Source organism: Parus major, chromosome 12, assembly GCF_001522545.3.
Source record: "Parus major isolate Abel chromosome 12, Parus_major1.1, whole genome shotgun sequence".
Lineage (NCBI taxonomy): Eukaryota > Metazoa > Chordata > Aves > Passeriformes > Paridae > Parus > Parus major.
In genome coordinates this window covers 16,496,833-16,512,290 of record NC_031781.1, presented here as the reverse complement: position 1 = coordinate 16,512,290, position 15,458 = coordinate 16,496,833, and the positions used below count along the sequence as shown (strand labels likewise).

Genomic DNA, 15,458 nt, shown 5'->3' with positions numbered 1-15,458 from the left:
GGATCGCCAGCGGAGCAGGTGGTCATTTACAAAACAATCCGTCTTCTTATGTGTTTAGTAAGTCTTGAAGTAATGGCTGCAAGAGATCTGTTTGTTGCTGCCCATGCTCCCCTGTCAGTTATTGAAAATAGCTTTTGCACATCCTGATTTCGTGTGCTTAAATATTTTGGGGTTTAACTTTGTTATTTCATTTTTTAAAGTCTTCAGCGGTTGCATGTTTGACATGGCTTTGTTATCCTAGATGTTATGTTATGATCTGGCACACAGAGCATTAATTCCTTTATCAGCTCTATTTCCTTTGCAGTTGTTCATTTAATTGAGCTCCTCTGTGTATTTTGCAAAACAAGATGCATTCATTATAACTTGCAGACCTTAGATAGTATTGTAACATGTTTCAGAAAAATAGCACTTTTGTAGATAGTTGTGGAAGTTGGGTGTTTGGTTTATTTTTCAGATGATGGGAGGAAGCAGTAGCAGAATTCTTGCATGCATAATCAGTCAGAACTTTCCAGAAGCTCTTTATTCAAGTTATTTTCTTTTAAAGCTGTGTTTACTCTAAGAATTCGGCTGAGGCAGTTGAAATATGTGGCTGCAGCGGAGAACAAAATACACTGTATGTTTTGTTACTCTCCTTGTTCTGCTTTGACTTGTGCAAACAGTTTTAATCCAAAGGAAGAGATCATACGGTCTGTGACTGTGGTATCGTACAATCCAGTTTAGGGTGCAAATTACCCTCTTACGGCACATCCTGACATTGAATAGTCTTGTCTGGAATAGGCTGTAAATAGAGTGTATCCTTCTCTTTCACAAGCCCTTGGAGCAGGAAGCCACATGCCTTAGCTCTAGTGTTCAGGAGCCAGCACATCTGTGGGACCATGCACCTGCATGTGGCTGGAGATGTTCAAATACAGTCTTCTGTGCAGATTTTGAACATTAAACACTCATTTCTGGTTGTAAACGGCCTCCACATGCTGCCGGGGGTTCAGCACCAGAAAGGCCATTTCCTGGAGCAACCTCTGCCGAGCTTGGCAGTGAAGGATCCTCCCAGCCCAGGAGTGAACAGCTGGTTCTGGAGAGGTCATGGGGCCACAGTGCTGTCTGCTGGGAGGCTTTCTGTTCCATTGGCATCACACATGGAAAAGGCATGGGCAGCCACAGGAGTTCTCATAATTGTTCACTGTCCTTGGCCAAGACAAGCTGGAGAGGCTCACTTGGTGTCCTGCAGATTCTCTCTGATGTTACCTCTCCCTCTCCCAGCCATGGCTGATGGTGGGTTAGAGGTGGGCATTGCTCCTTAGCCATGGGTGAATGCAGAAGAGGGATTAAGAGCCCAACTTCCTGCATCCTGACTCAAAAGTAGGCATATGTGCTTTTTTGGGGGAGTTAGAATCAAATTGGTTTCGACAGAGCTTTTTTAGGGAGTTTTCTCAGGCACAGGATGAAATTTTGAGGTGAAAAAAATTCACGCTTCTTTTCCCGCTTCTCTATTGGGCCAGTGTGGAGAGGACCAACTGTATTTTTGGGTGCTTGGGATCCATGTGTGTGGCTGTTGAGGAACATGTGCTGCATGTACACATCTCCTGCACAGAAATGTGATGGGGTGAAATCCTTTCTCTGGACCGAAACTGGAGCTATTCCTGGGAAAGGAAACATCAAGAGAAAACTGGGGATGAAGGCAGCTCTTCTGTCCCGCTTATTCTGTTCTGGCTGATGTGAACTGTCGTGCTGGGTGCTTGGATAGCACATTTGTGTGTGTGTTTGTGTGTTAGCTTACACACCAGTGTGCACAGACACATTTGGTTTCCCTGATGCATTGTGCTGTCCTTGCTGTAATCTGAGAGCCACAGCCCTTGGACAGGGCAAGGAGAAGAGTCGATCTGTGTTTCCACAAAAGCTTAGCTAAGTGCATTTTTTATATTGTGTTATGGGCCTTATTCTTGAGGGGGGTCAGATGCTCTCCATTGTGGATGCTCAGCATTTTTGCAAGTCACCCTGCTCAGAAGTTGGTGGTTACAGGGTTTTTTTAAGGGGAAAAAACAATTTTCCATTTGCTTCTCCATAAACTGAAACCACTAAAGAGCCCTTGCTTAGTTTTCCACACACAAGCACACACTGATGGGAGCATGAGAGGGACTGCAGGTCTTGGGAGGCTTGAAGTGTGTGAAAACAAGGAGTCCTAATGAAAAGGGTTTTGCAATTTAATTGTAGTGGGTGTGCCTTTGTTTGTGCAGAGAAATGAAAGTGCTGGAGGCCGAAGTGCTTTCTTTATCCTCAGAGCAGCGAGCAGTACAGACTTCCCTGACCAGTTCTGCCAAGGTGCCCGAGACCTGCAAGTCCCTGCCCAGCTTTGGCTCTCTGCTCACTGGGACCCATCCCGCGGACTTGGAGCCTTCAGCCATCCACACAGGATGCTGTGGCTCACAGGGCTCTCAGAAAGTGCCATGTCTGGCATGAAGGAACTTTCTTGGGTTCCTGAGCGCCTTTCTCTTAAGGTGTTCATTCACCTCACAGATTCACTGCATTTGGGAAGACCAAATGTGTCCTTTGCAGTGGTTTTGAGAGTCCTGACTTTCCCTCGGGATGGATCTGCACATCTCCATGTAGCCAGTGTTGTTCTTATTCAAGGCAAGGGGCTTGTTCCTCCTTCCCACTGCCTTGTTAACCCCTTTGGAGTAGTCCATGAATCCCAGCCTGGTGCCAGGGGACCAAACACCCTGCTCCCTTCTGTGTCATCCTCCTGAGCTACCCCGTGCCCCTCAGCAACATGATCCATTTTAAATAGATGCTGTTTGCAGCATCCCGGACTTGCTGAGCGAGGATGAGAAATGTTAACATAAATTCTTTAAATAACATCTAGTAGTGTTGAATGCACAGAATTATAAAACATTTTTATATTCTGAGACTCATTTGCATCTTCACATTAAAAACTGTGGTTTTCTTCTCAGGGAATGGTTGCAAGATCTGATTTGTTTTGAAATCAAAGCTAAATTTGCGTTCTTACTTTCCTCTTTGCCCTTCATTTGACAAATTTTTCTTGTTCTATAAATACAGAATTGTAAACAAGGGCTAATCCTTAGCAACAACCTGGAAAGTTAACATTTCTCTCCAGCTCCTATTATAATTAATTCAGACACTATGAATATGATGTGATTTACACATAATATTCCTAAGGCCAAGAGGTACTAATATCTTGTTAGAGAACTGAGGAAAAGAACATGCTTTTGTGTGTGCCATATAACATAATTGCACTGCATTTTCTTTCATGAGAAGGTGTTTAAAGATGCTTTTTACTTTGCATTTGAAAAATGAAAGGCTTCTGCTTCTGCATTTGGCTGAAATTGTCTTAAATGTGTTTTCCCTCCTGCAGCAGTCAACATTGTCAAAACATTTTGCAAAGTACATTTTAATAATATGGGTTAGGACCATCATTATATTAATTTAATTCTCTATGTAGGTAAATTCGTAAGATGCTTCCACTTTGTCGTAAAAGTTTTTCACAGTAAACAGCATCTGTTTTCCCTGTGCAAAAAAAGGAGGAAGATAATATAGTTGACAAAAGGATAAATGTCTTGTGTAAAAATTGTGAAAGTACAGCTTGAACAGTCTTTCTCTCATGGACCATCCTTGTATTTTACTTAATTTTCATATAATTTTGTTTTGTTCTGTTTATATTTGTTCAGGGAGTGTTTTTGTAGTGTTAATCTATGTAAGCCACATGCAGTTGAAAACTGCAACTCCCAAAAGGCTGTGATTAAAACATTATGGATGTGGCAAACCACAAATGCAAAAGGAAGTTTACATTTAGATTTTCTTCATAAAATATTTTATTCAAGTTTTGTAATACCTTGGTATCGTGGTCAGCATTGCCATAAAAATTCTGTATTATATGGAATGATACAATCTGTGAAGCATTTCCCATTATGTAGACACCATGTCTTTAAATTATAGCAATTTCTTAAGATTTTAAAGCAAAATGAGCTCTTAGAAGTGTGATTAATAGCAGGGAATGAGGCTAACACTGGGTCATCAGTGGCACTCCATTACAAAAAAGGTTGGACTAATAAAAGCATCCATCTATTTGACCAATAAAGCATTTGAATGATATGCTTATAGTTTTTATCATGGTGTAGTTACTTTGTACTGAATAAACTGTGATTTTACGTGCTGGAAAAGGAGCATGGAAGAGGCAGCGCGGCTGAGGTGAGAGCAGTTGTCTCAAGTAGGGAAATATCAGGACTTTTATGTGAAGCTTGATGTTTTCAGAAGCCTTCAGGTTGCAGTGTCTAAATTTTTGAAGCTGCTGTGAAATATCTAAATCCCCCGTGACCCGTGCCTGCCTGCCCACAGTCATTCGGTGAGGCTGGCCCTCGCTGTCCTGCAGGGAGGGGAGAAAGGAGGGTATTGTGTGTAATCATTAATTCAGAGTTAAGTCCCTGGCAGCCCCAGACATCAGAAATACTCTGCTGCAGCACAGGAAATGGGGCAGCACTTCTGTTTTCCTGGTGTGCGGACGCCAACCCCGTCCTCGAGTCGCACCTTTCATCCTGCCTGCTATTATGCTGTCAACCTGATGTATTAAAAAATAGGCAGTTGCCTGAACAATACTGCATTTGGGTTTTATTTAAATACCTGTCTTATTAGTAGGTTGTACTGATTTCATGGTTTTTGAACCTTTTTTTTTTTTTTTTTTTTTTTTACTACAACAAAAGGCTAAATATTTTCTGAAAAAGAAAATGAAGGGTCTTGGCCAGCTGTGGATGTCCAGGATTGTGCTGTGAAAAAAAGTAACAAATATTCTAAAACTTGTAAAAAAAATGATGAGGGGGGAGGCTTCTGGCCATCATGCTGTTTGCACATGAAATGGCAAGGGAGGGGAGATTAGTGCCAGGGCCAGCTGTGACCTTGGATGCTTCATACATTTGAGACTGAGATGATTTTCCTCAGTGCTTGGCGGTGATGCTGGTGCTCATCTGAAGGTAGGGATGAACCAGGGAGGGACAATGGTGAAGCTGGGAGGAAAAAGGACCTGTGGTATAGCCCACAACTACATCCACTAACCCCACCTGACTGGTACAACATCTTAAAGGGTTTATTTCGCATAGGAGAGGGATGAAGAGACCCATGGAGGTCCCATGCAGGGATTGTGTCAGGGCAAGAATGTAACCCAGAGCCCTGGATTAACCTCTACCATTAGGACCATCCATCTTCCCTCCCCATACTTCAGATCTTTCTGAAATCTGTGTTCAGGGTAGACAACTTAGAGAAACCTCCCTGGACAAATACTGTGATAGGAAATTTCATGAGTGTTACAGGAATGAGAGATGGGGAAGGAAAGGCTTTCTGGAAGGTGGCAGACCCAGGGAATTTGGGTATCCTGAGCACCTTAAGGACTAAAGTCACAAAGCCTTGGAGCCAAGAGAGGGATGTTGGATGGGGAGCAGTTGGGAGCCAGAGGTTTTGGCTACAAGAAGACATCCAGGGGGCTTCTGAGTTAACAAAGAGGAGCTGAGGAGATCTACAAAGATCAGAGAATGGTGATGGGAGGCAGAGGCAAGGGGGCTGAGGGTGGGAGAGAGAGAGAGGAGGGGGAAGAGGGCTGAACCATGGCTTCATGGCTGCTTCAGGGCCCTGGCATGGCCATGGGTGTGTGTGTAAATGACACGTGTCCATGGTTGTGCTGGGTGGGTCAGGCTGTGTCGAAAGCTGTTGTTTTGCTTGTTTGTTCTAGGAGTGAAATGAAAATTTTGCACCCCACCTTTTGCAGTTGTTGCTTTTCTGGGTTTTGATTTTTTTTTTTTTTTTTTAATGCAAATGGATCTTTCACATCAGTGGTTTGGCTGGTAAATCTTGTTTTGTGAAACACTTTCAAGTGTTTTCAACTCCTTTCTTTCCCCTTTATCGGAACAGATGCACAGCTCTGTATTTTCCCCTGCTGCCTGTTGTCTTGAGGTTACACAGCAAGACTGCAAAAGCTTTTTTGTTTGTTGTTGTTGAAGGGGAGGAAAAAACCCTCAATCCACAGAAGAGTTAACAGGATTTCACTTGATCTGCTCGTTTATGCAATGAGTAATGCGAGGTTGGTAACAGCAAATTGTTGTTTATAAGCAAACATGGCACTGTGTAAACAAGAAGGCCTGGTCCCCAACTGGTTTGATTTCATGGTGGTCAGCAGCTGATGCATGTAACGTACAACCTTTCTGCTTCTCAAAATGTCAGAAGAATGACTATTTGTTTGTCTTGAGTTCTTCCCAGCTGTTTACTCTGTAATGCATTTGCCTCAACCTTGATTCCCTAAGAGTGGCCCCTTTCTCCTCCCTGCTCTGTTTACATTAGTCCTGCCCCGAGTGTCACCTATGAAATCTGTTGATTATTCCACCTGGTTAATGTTAAATTGCTCTTGCAAGATGATGTGTTTGTTCATAAACACAAATGCTGGGCCCCTTGTTTACTGTACCCATGGCAGCAATCAGTTATTAAACAAATATTGCTTTGTTTGCGGGTGTGAGCAGCAGTTTATCCTGCAAGGTCTGGAAAAAAACCTTTAAATGCTGGGATTTTGATAAAGGAGAAAAAGGGGAGCTTGTCCCTGGAATGTGGCTGAAACTCACTTTGGTTTGCTTTGCTTATCTTTAACTTGGGTGAAGGGGCTAGAAAGATTAGCGAGTTGTTTGGTTTTTCCAAGAGATTTCCTTAGTGTAATGATATCTATCCAGTTGTTTGCTTTTTTCAGAAGGGAGAGAGCACTCCTGCAAGACGACTAGCACAGCGGTAGACGGCTGATGGCTAGAAAATCCTGCATGGAGCAAACAAGGAGGTAGAAGGTCTAGGAAAAAGGTATAGGGCTATGAACCAGGTAATCACCCCAAAAGTACAGCCTTGTGTTCTATGTCAGCGTTTGGGTGGGAGCTTTTCGGTTTCCCTCTTTTCTCATGTCGGATTTTAATTGATGCGCGTGCTCTCGATGGAGTTGGAAAAGGCAAAGCTTTCCGTTTTACTTCTGAGGAGATCTGAGGAAAATCTGTTTTAGAAGCAGAGCCGTTTGAATGGAGAGAAAATAGGAAATTTGAAAGCGCGCTTTATTGCTCCTCCTCCTGCGAGTGAGATGACGGAGCTGCTTTTCTTCTTTTTATAACTGGAAAACTGCGTTTACATCTGCTAATTTCTCTCTGCTGCCTGTTTGTTCTTTGGTTTCTGGGAGTCCTAATTAAAGAGAACCATCCTGGTAGTTGTTGCTTTTGGGTTGTTTTGAAAACGAGCAAGAAAAACTCGCTCACACCATCTTTGTTTTTCAAAATTATTGTTTGTTTTTGTTTCTGAGTGGGGCTTGGATTTCAAATGCCAGGCAGGACCTGTTAGCACTAACAGTAAATGGCTAGGGCTTTTCACACAAAGGGAGTAAACCCTCTTTGAGTGACCTTGAGAAAGAAATGTTAACTCTTTTTGTGTGAAGGTGTTGCCTATTCCTGCATATGTGAATTAATTTATTAAAATGTGAAGGGGTTGTCTGCTCCTTTATATGCAAATTCATTTATTAAGACATCTTGGATACACATTCATAAAAAGGATAAAATTAAATAATTGTCCTTTTCATCCCTTGGAAAAGAAGACAACAAAATATGCATAAAAATGTGATCCACTATATTCCTTAGTTTACATCAGTGATCCAAACATACTGCTCATTTGGGCTGCTGGAAGGGAGCAGGAGGTACCTGAAGTGTAAGTGGACAAGCTGGTCATTAATTGACTCATGGTACTGCCATGAATCAAGCCTTTGCTACCTTGAACAAAGTGAAAATGGTGAAGTGAAAATGGCATTGTGCAGAATTGTTAGTGTTGCACCTGGCTTTGAGGTGGTTTTCGACTTCTGGAGGCTGCTAGAGAGTTTAGCTATGCTTTAATGGAGATGTGCATGGAGGGTGGGAGTCTAATTCATCTACAGCCAGCACTTGGTAGAGGTTTTGTGTTATCTTGTAGCAGTGCTGCTGCTGTCTGGCGCAAACTGACTGTATTTACTAAATGCAACTTTGGTCTTTTATTTGGTTGAACAGTCACCTGTTTTTCTGTGAGGCAGACTGCAAGAGTTTGTGATGCAAGCTCAGAGCAGTGTGCATGCAAACAAATAAGTCCTGGCTGTGAGAACAGCTCTGCAGTTTCTGTTCCTGTTCTGCTCAGAACGGCAGGGAGCCCCACGCTGCTGTGATGCCTGGGCTGGGATGAGCAGGTGGGTACCTCCCCAGGGACACCAACCACGGGGCCAGCACCGAGGGAACCCTGCACCTCACTGTGCTGCCCTTCCTTCTGGAGGAGTCACTCCTCTGGTGCTTGTGTCCATGTGGGAGCAGTCACAGAGTCGCATGGTACACTGAACTGTGGCTTCTGGTTGGGCTTGGGGGTTTTTTTGGCCACTCGCCATTCCTTTCCTTCCACTAAACGGTGATCCTGGTGATGGTAAGGATGATTTCTGTCAAGCTTACTGCTGAAAGACAGCTCTCCCCAAGAGAGAGGAAGGAACCTCACTCTGCCGATGATGGTATGTAAATGATTACATCATATTTGCCAGTCACTTGGAAGTGGCCCAGCTCTAGAGCTTTTATGTGTCTATGGCATGAGCTTCATGCTGAATATGGATTTAATAGCTGTCAAGCTGAGAGGCATAGATTGAGATAGAGCTGGCTTAGCAAAGGGGGTTTGTTTATCCAAGGTGAGACTGGGAGTAACTTCTGTGTGCGTGTGTGAAATGAAGAGAGAATGCAGAAATCTCATTTGAGGAAAGTTGAATTGTCCATTGTCTGTTTAATGCTTTGGGTCTGACCTCATGGAAGGGAGTGAGACCTGTTGTCTTCACAGCTTGGTATATTCTAGTGCACTGGTTTTTCTTGGTGACCAATTCCAGCTCTTTTGAACAGAGCAAATGTCAACCTTTTAATGTCTGTTTCAATTAATTCTTCTTGGATATGCTTATTCTCTGTTCTTACTGATTGTGGTCAGCAACACCCTCAGCAGAAGAGACTTCCTTAAGGATAACTACGCTGACTGGTTCTCTGACAACTTAAGTTGTTTGGTTGTGATTTCCCAATAAGTCAGTGTGGCACAAGTGGGATTATGCTCCTGATTCCCCTTCCCTTCTCCTCACTGCAGCAGTCTTAAATTTCAGGTCCTGCAGAGCATCAGTCAGCCTTTGACTGGTCTGCCTCCAAATGATTTCTGGTTGCTGTGGCCCTGATGGTAACACACTGCTGCTGGAAAGAGGGAACCCAGGCAGTCTGAGCCATACACCCCAGCAGTGAGAGCGGTTGTGCCACTACATATAGTTAAATAAATTAAAAATTGTGAATGTCTGCTTCTAGACAGGAACTGCCATTCAGGAGATCTGAGGGTGGCAAGTGGTTATAAACGTGTAACAGGTGGCAACAAGCCAGGCTGGTCATCCTCATGACCGACAGGGAGGAGGTAAGGCAGCCCGTGTCCTTCTTTTGGCCAAGGTGTTGTACTTCACCACTTTTGCAAAGCATGGGCTTTTCATTCAGTGAATTTAGTTACAGCTTCACATTTTCCTGCTCCTTGCTTTTACTTCTGTCCCCCCCCACCATGGCTCTGCATCACCAAGTAGCTCCTACCCCAGTGCCAGCAGGCCAGGGCAGGGGAGCAGCCCTGTGTAAACCAGGTGTCAGGGCCTCGGGCTGCAGGGATGCTCCAGGAGCAGTGTGATTTGTTTCCCTTCCTGGGGAAGCCAGCACATCACCTCTGCCATGTGCTCAAATTCCACTTCCCAAAGCTTGGGATGAGTCCAGCCGAGGTGAGAGCGTAAGGAGGCAGAGCCAAGGATGTGCTGCGGGTAATCCCATTTCTTCTGGACCCCTTATTTCCTAAGCACTAAATGAAATTTCAGACTTTAGATACGTCTAGACATATACAGTGCACGATAAAGTTGATAATACATTAATCATTTTTAACAACAGGTAATATGCATAATTTATGGTGTTACAGTGCTATCTTTTTTGATATTTATGATGGATAATGCTCAGTTTTTGCCCTCATATTACTGCTTTAAATTATACCACAAGAAAATTAATGAGAAAGTAGATTTATGGCTTTCATTTGTTTGTCAATTCGGAAATTAATTGGGTGTTAATTTTAGCCGTCCCTCATCAGACCAGGTCTTTAGTATGTGTGCATTACTTTGCATTCATTGAAGCCTACCTCCCATTTACTGTGGGTCACTAGCTTTGCATACATTAAAATAGCCCTCAGGCTCATTCTCTTGATTACTTTTTGAACTGCCATGCATTAGAAAATTTACGCCTTTCTGTTATAATTATGAAAATTCTCTATTGGAAGATGGTGCTTGCATAACAGCAAGTGTACAGGCTTGCTCGGCGATGTAAGATCATATAGCAAATCCCTATACATTTTTGTTCTAATCCTAGAAAATAGCACTCTCGACAATCTTTGTTGTGCGAGTTTCATCCTTTGAAATTTCAAGGATCCATTTTAATGCATTGAATTACCTCTTTAAGCTGAGGAAATATCAAAGGATTTCACCTCGTCGCTGTCTCTTTGTTTCCTCTTTCCACACATCCCGTGCATGTTCCTTCCCTTGCCTTGCTCCAGGTTTGCCTCTCCTCCTCCAAACCCCGCTGTCAGACGTGACTCAGCATCACTTTTTAGGACAGTGAAGCCTGATTTGCTCTGTTTGCTACTATTTTGGTTGATTCCTAAAGATGATCCTTAATTGCACTTTGAATCCCCTTCTCCTTTCTCCTACTCCTGCACAATTCAGCAACCACCAGTAGTGTGTAGGCGAGTGGCCTTCAAAGGGGTAAGCATGAAGTTTTATCCAAAAAGTACCCTAATGTACTGACAGTTGATCTATAGTTAGTTAGTACATAATTATACCTAAAATACACCCTGTCAGCAGGATAAATGACGGCTACTGAAAACTCTAAAAGCATGACGGGTGTTCACCCATCTGCAATGACGAGAGCGGAGGGGTTTGTAAGTTGAGAAAGGCTGGTGAGTTCAGCATGATCTGATTTAGTTAAATCATGCCATATGTTGGGATAGCTCTCTCTAATAGTCGTGCTAACCACAAACACAGGCAAAGAAAAGTCATCTGGTCCACCTGGCTAGTTTGGACTTCCCTCCCCGGCGTTATTTCTGCACTTAGCATGGTGGCAGCCCTTGAGCTGCTCATGTGAAGCTGGCTGATTCACAGTTAATTGTGACATGGTGTAATTTAGTAAATGAGCAGCTGAACATCTGTACGCCTTCCCCCACGGCACATCAAGCCTTACCTTACACAAGGCTTTTAATTTCTACAAGTGAATCCTTTTTCTTTTACTGAACTCATGGATGGCAGGATGGTGCTGCTGGTTGCCTCGCCAGCCTAGGCATGGGGTGTCAGCTGGAGGAGATGGGTGTTTTGGTATCAGCTGGGGGACATCAAAACATGTTCCTGGAAAAATTCACTACCGGTGCTGGGATGTGGAGCCTGAGGTTCTTTCCCTGGCAAGGCACTTGCTCCAAAGATACCGGGACTAAAAGAGACCACCTTTGAGTGGGGCAGGGGTCTCCTGGGAAAGCTGTTGGGGTCCTCGTTGTGGATCACAGCAGGGCCAGGCTGGTGCTGCAGGGTGTTTGTCTGTCCCTCTGCTGTGGGGAGGCAGCAGCTTTGCTCCTGCTCTTTGTGTTCCCTTGCTGATTGCACTCCGGAGAACATTTCATTTTCAAAAGGTAAAATCCTGTCTTCGCGGTGTTACGTTGTTGTGGAATTCTTCCGAATTGTGTTAGGAGTTTTCTGGGTTTTTTTTAATAATGACACAGATGAACACCCTAAAATCATTCCTGAGCCTGTTTTGGGGAGCTGCTTGTAACAAATAGGTAGAACTTTTATTTGTAAACCATGCACGTATGGATAGAATGCCTGCTGGAGAATTTGGGCTAGATCATGTGATTTGATCACTCACTTAAAACTGATTTCAGCATTGACTCTTCTGCCTATAAAAGTAGAAATACATTTTATAAATCTGTGTTGTGTTTAATTTACATGTCCTTTCATGGCTGGGCCAAGTTCTTTAAGGGCATTTATTCTGCTTCATATAAATAATTGATCAGCCAAGTTAATTTACTTCTGCCTGACTTGGTCAACCTTAATTAACTGCCCAGGAATAAAGACTGAACTTTTTGTTAGCTTAAAATCTTTCACAAATGTGGCAAAGAAGGGTTGTATTATGACAACATTTTTGCTCCAGCACTGATCCCAGGGGATTGAAATGCCTAATGATCTTTATGTGCATATATGTATTTGTAAACACCTCCAAGTACTAACATCTGAAATATAATCATCAACCTCTAAGAAACTTTGAAACACACAGGCTATGTTGTAAATCTGTAGTCCCTGTTAAGTCTAGAAGCATATTTAAACAGGGATTTTAAGGCCAGAAGACCCCAGGGATGTTTTGTTTTTTTTAAAGGTGATGATACACTTAAAGATACAGATTGGTGCTTATTGAGGAATCTTAAAAATGCCTCACCAGATGCCTCCATGTATGGTGAGGCATCTAAAGACATCTGAATATCAGTCCCTTAGTCTTTCAGACTTGGAGTGGGTCCTTATTCTGACAGGTGCTTCAGTCAGTAAATCCTCCCTCATGCTGACATTAAACAATGCTGCTTAGTCTTCAGAAACTATACTGGTAGCAAAATTGCAGCAGTGGCACACTTCAGCGCCCACCTCCTGCCTACTAATCTCCATGCTTAACCTTGCTCATCTTAATAGGCCAGTGGAGCTGAGATGTGTATCGGCAGCATCTGGTCTCGGCGCTGTTATGGACTTTATGGACTTATTTTTAATGCCTTAGCAAAGAACTTTGTCAGAATTAGGATTCCTTTAGGTTCTATTTTTTTTTACCTCAAAACACACCGACACTGGAATCATCAGAAAGATTATTTTGATTCAGGCAGAGTTCACATCTGACCTGTGTTTTCTTAATTTTGACCATGTCCTTAAGAAATTGGCTGTCCCCTGCTTCTCTCCAAGTCATCTGGAAGATGATTAGCTGTTTTCCTCCTGTTGACAGAGTGCCTTCTTTTGATTTTGCTTCAGTGATATTTTGCTCCATTACCTTGAATATAACATATTCACCAAAGAGATGGGCCCAGCTGTAGGGCTTTGACTTTGTGTTTGACTGTGCATCAAAGCTAGAAAAAAGTTCTATGCGGGTTAAAATGGCAATCTGAAGAAACTGATCACTGTTCTGAAATTTTTAAACCAAGCCAACATTAAGTCACAGCAGTTCTTTTATTATGTGTCCCTTGATTTCAGGATAAAGTTTCACAAGCTGTTGTTAGTACTGCAGCCTACCTTTGGTCCCTTCATAGGGGAAAAACATTTTGTGTCACCTTTAATAATTCAGAGTAATTCTGTATCCTTCATAACATGAAATATCATAGAATTTATATATAGAGAGAGAGAAAAAAGAAACACAGGTAATAACCCGCATATTTTAAGCTTTAAAAATGCATTTTTCTTTTCAGAATTGATAAGAGAATCATTCTGCTTTCTAGAACACATGAAATGGGCATGGGCTCTTCTACCATTAAATTTCTTCAGTCAGAACCAGGTCTCCTGCCTGTCATGGAAGCAGTTGTGGAGTATTATTATTTTTTTATAATAAATCATTATGCATAACAGCTTCTCCAGCACTGTGTTGGTTGTATTCAGACCAGAATCACGGTTTGTGATACTTCACCTGGAGTTTCAGTTCAGTTCCCACAGAACCTAATTATGTTGCATAAAGTCAACCTTGCTTTGCATTTTTCTTTCACAATTTTGAATGACAAACTTCAGTAATAGGCTCCTGTAAGTTCATCTCCTCTTTGCTGGGAAGAGACAATTATCTCAGCCATCCTCGGTGTACGATCATCTCAGCTCATTTAGGTGTGCTCAAAAAGACAAATAATAATCATTCTTGCAGAAAGCTCTCACAGGTTGATTTTTCATGACATGACACTTAATGATCAAACCAAACTGTGATTATTCATGTCAACTCACATTTGACTTTAGTGAAGGAATAAACAGTTTTATCTTTTTTTCCCTTGAAATACCAGTTTTCTATCGGAGGTATTTTAACAGAGCGCTTTTGTTTTAGACAGGCATCTAGTTTAAGTTATGTTGACGCTCACTGCTTGTAAATTGGTGTTCTTAAAGCAAAATTTGCTTAAAGATGTTCACTTCTGCTTTTAAAATATATTTTTTTGAAAGTTTAAATGTGGTTTCTCGGCAAACTCTGTTTCCAGCCTCATTTCTTTGGTAGCTGCTGCCAGTTCTGGTGGGATCCATAGGGTCCAGTGAAGGGGCTGTGGCCCTGTGCAGCTGAGCTGGTAACTGGCTGAGGTTCTTCAAAAGGTAAAACAGAGCATGAAATTTGTCATAGAAAAGGTTCTCAAAAACTATGATCTTTTTCTGACCAAATACAATAAATAATCCAACTTTTTCTTAGTCCTATAGGTTAGAAAAATTGTTGCAATTTCTACTGTTTTTTCTTTCCAGGACCATTTTGCAGTCCTAGAGACAATAAATAATTTCTTGACCAGTTTGGTTGTGAATTATTTTCTGTGTCCTGGAGATATTGCGCTCAGAAGGGCAAGCCAACAAATCGTGATCAGGCAGTGATGGATCTGCTCCTCAGTGGTGCACATTCTTCTTGCTGCTGTCAGAGCTTTTCTTGGTGCTTCCCCTGACCCTACTGCTTTTTTATTCAGGTTCTCACTTCCCATTTGTTGCATCAGAAGTGCTGGAAAACGAGTTGTACTTCTTCACTGTTCTGGCACATGGATTTTAGCATCTCTTTCCACCACAATGGCTGCTGGAGGTACCTTCCACCAATTCTCAAGTGTGTCCTTCCTCCATCAGCTTCGGTCTGTGAGGTGGGGATGTGCCACCCACCATTACTGTCATGCTCCAAAACAGCCAAAGTCATGAGTCTCTGGGTTTAACCCTCTAATCCAATCTTTCCTGGTGGTCATCCTTGCCCTCATCTGCTGCTGGAGTAAATTAATGTAGTGCTCTATTTTCTCATTTTGAGACCTGACTCTAGATTTTGGTGGAAGCAGAAAACAATAACATCAGTTCTTTCTTTATTTGTCATGGGGTAAAAGGGGTAAATCCTTTTTTTAGCAGGGTAGTATATAAAAATTGCTTGGTGTATCCTTGAGTGACTTGGGTGCTGTCTGTGGATTCTAACTCCTTTCTCTTCTTCCAAAGCAACCTGTGCCATGCAGTCACTGCCTGGTGTGTAATCCAGCCTTGCCTGTTAGATGTAAACACTTATTTAGACGTTATCATGCTTATAGGCTTTATTTACAGTGCTGAAAATGAAAAACACACCATACTTGGTGTGTATCAGAGCAGGATCATGTTAAAATCCAAAAGCATTTCCTAGTGGTGTTGGGAAAGC

General features: G+C 42.5%; 1 protein-coding gene across 13 annotated transcripts in view; it reads left to right on the top strand.

Annotated features, from left to right (window-relative positions):
- The window catches only part of FOXP1 (forkhead box P1), a 373,214-nt gene that overhangs the window by 195,077 nt on the left and 162,679 nt on the right, over positions 1-15,458 (top strand). The window contains exons 1-2 of one of the 13 annotated variants that reach the window (XM_033517466.1): positions 6,572-6,853; positions 8,049-8,221. The exons of 10 other annotated variants lie outside the window; for them this stretch is intronic. The gene's annotated coding sequence lies outside the window, so the exon portion shown is untranslated. Of the gene's footprint in view, positions 1-6,571; positions 6,854-6,876; positions 8,222-15,458 lie in introns of those variants that run through there. 2 more of the 13 variants (XM_015640592.3, XM_015640591.3) reach the window with 2 other exon arrangements.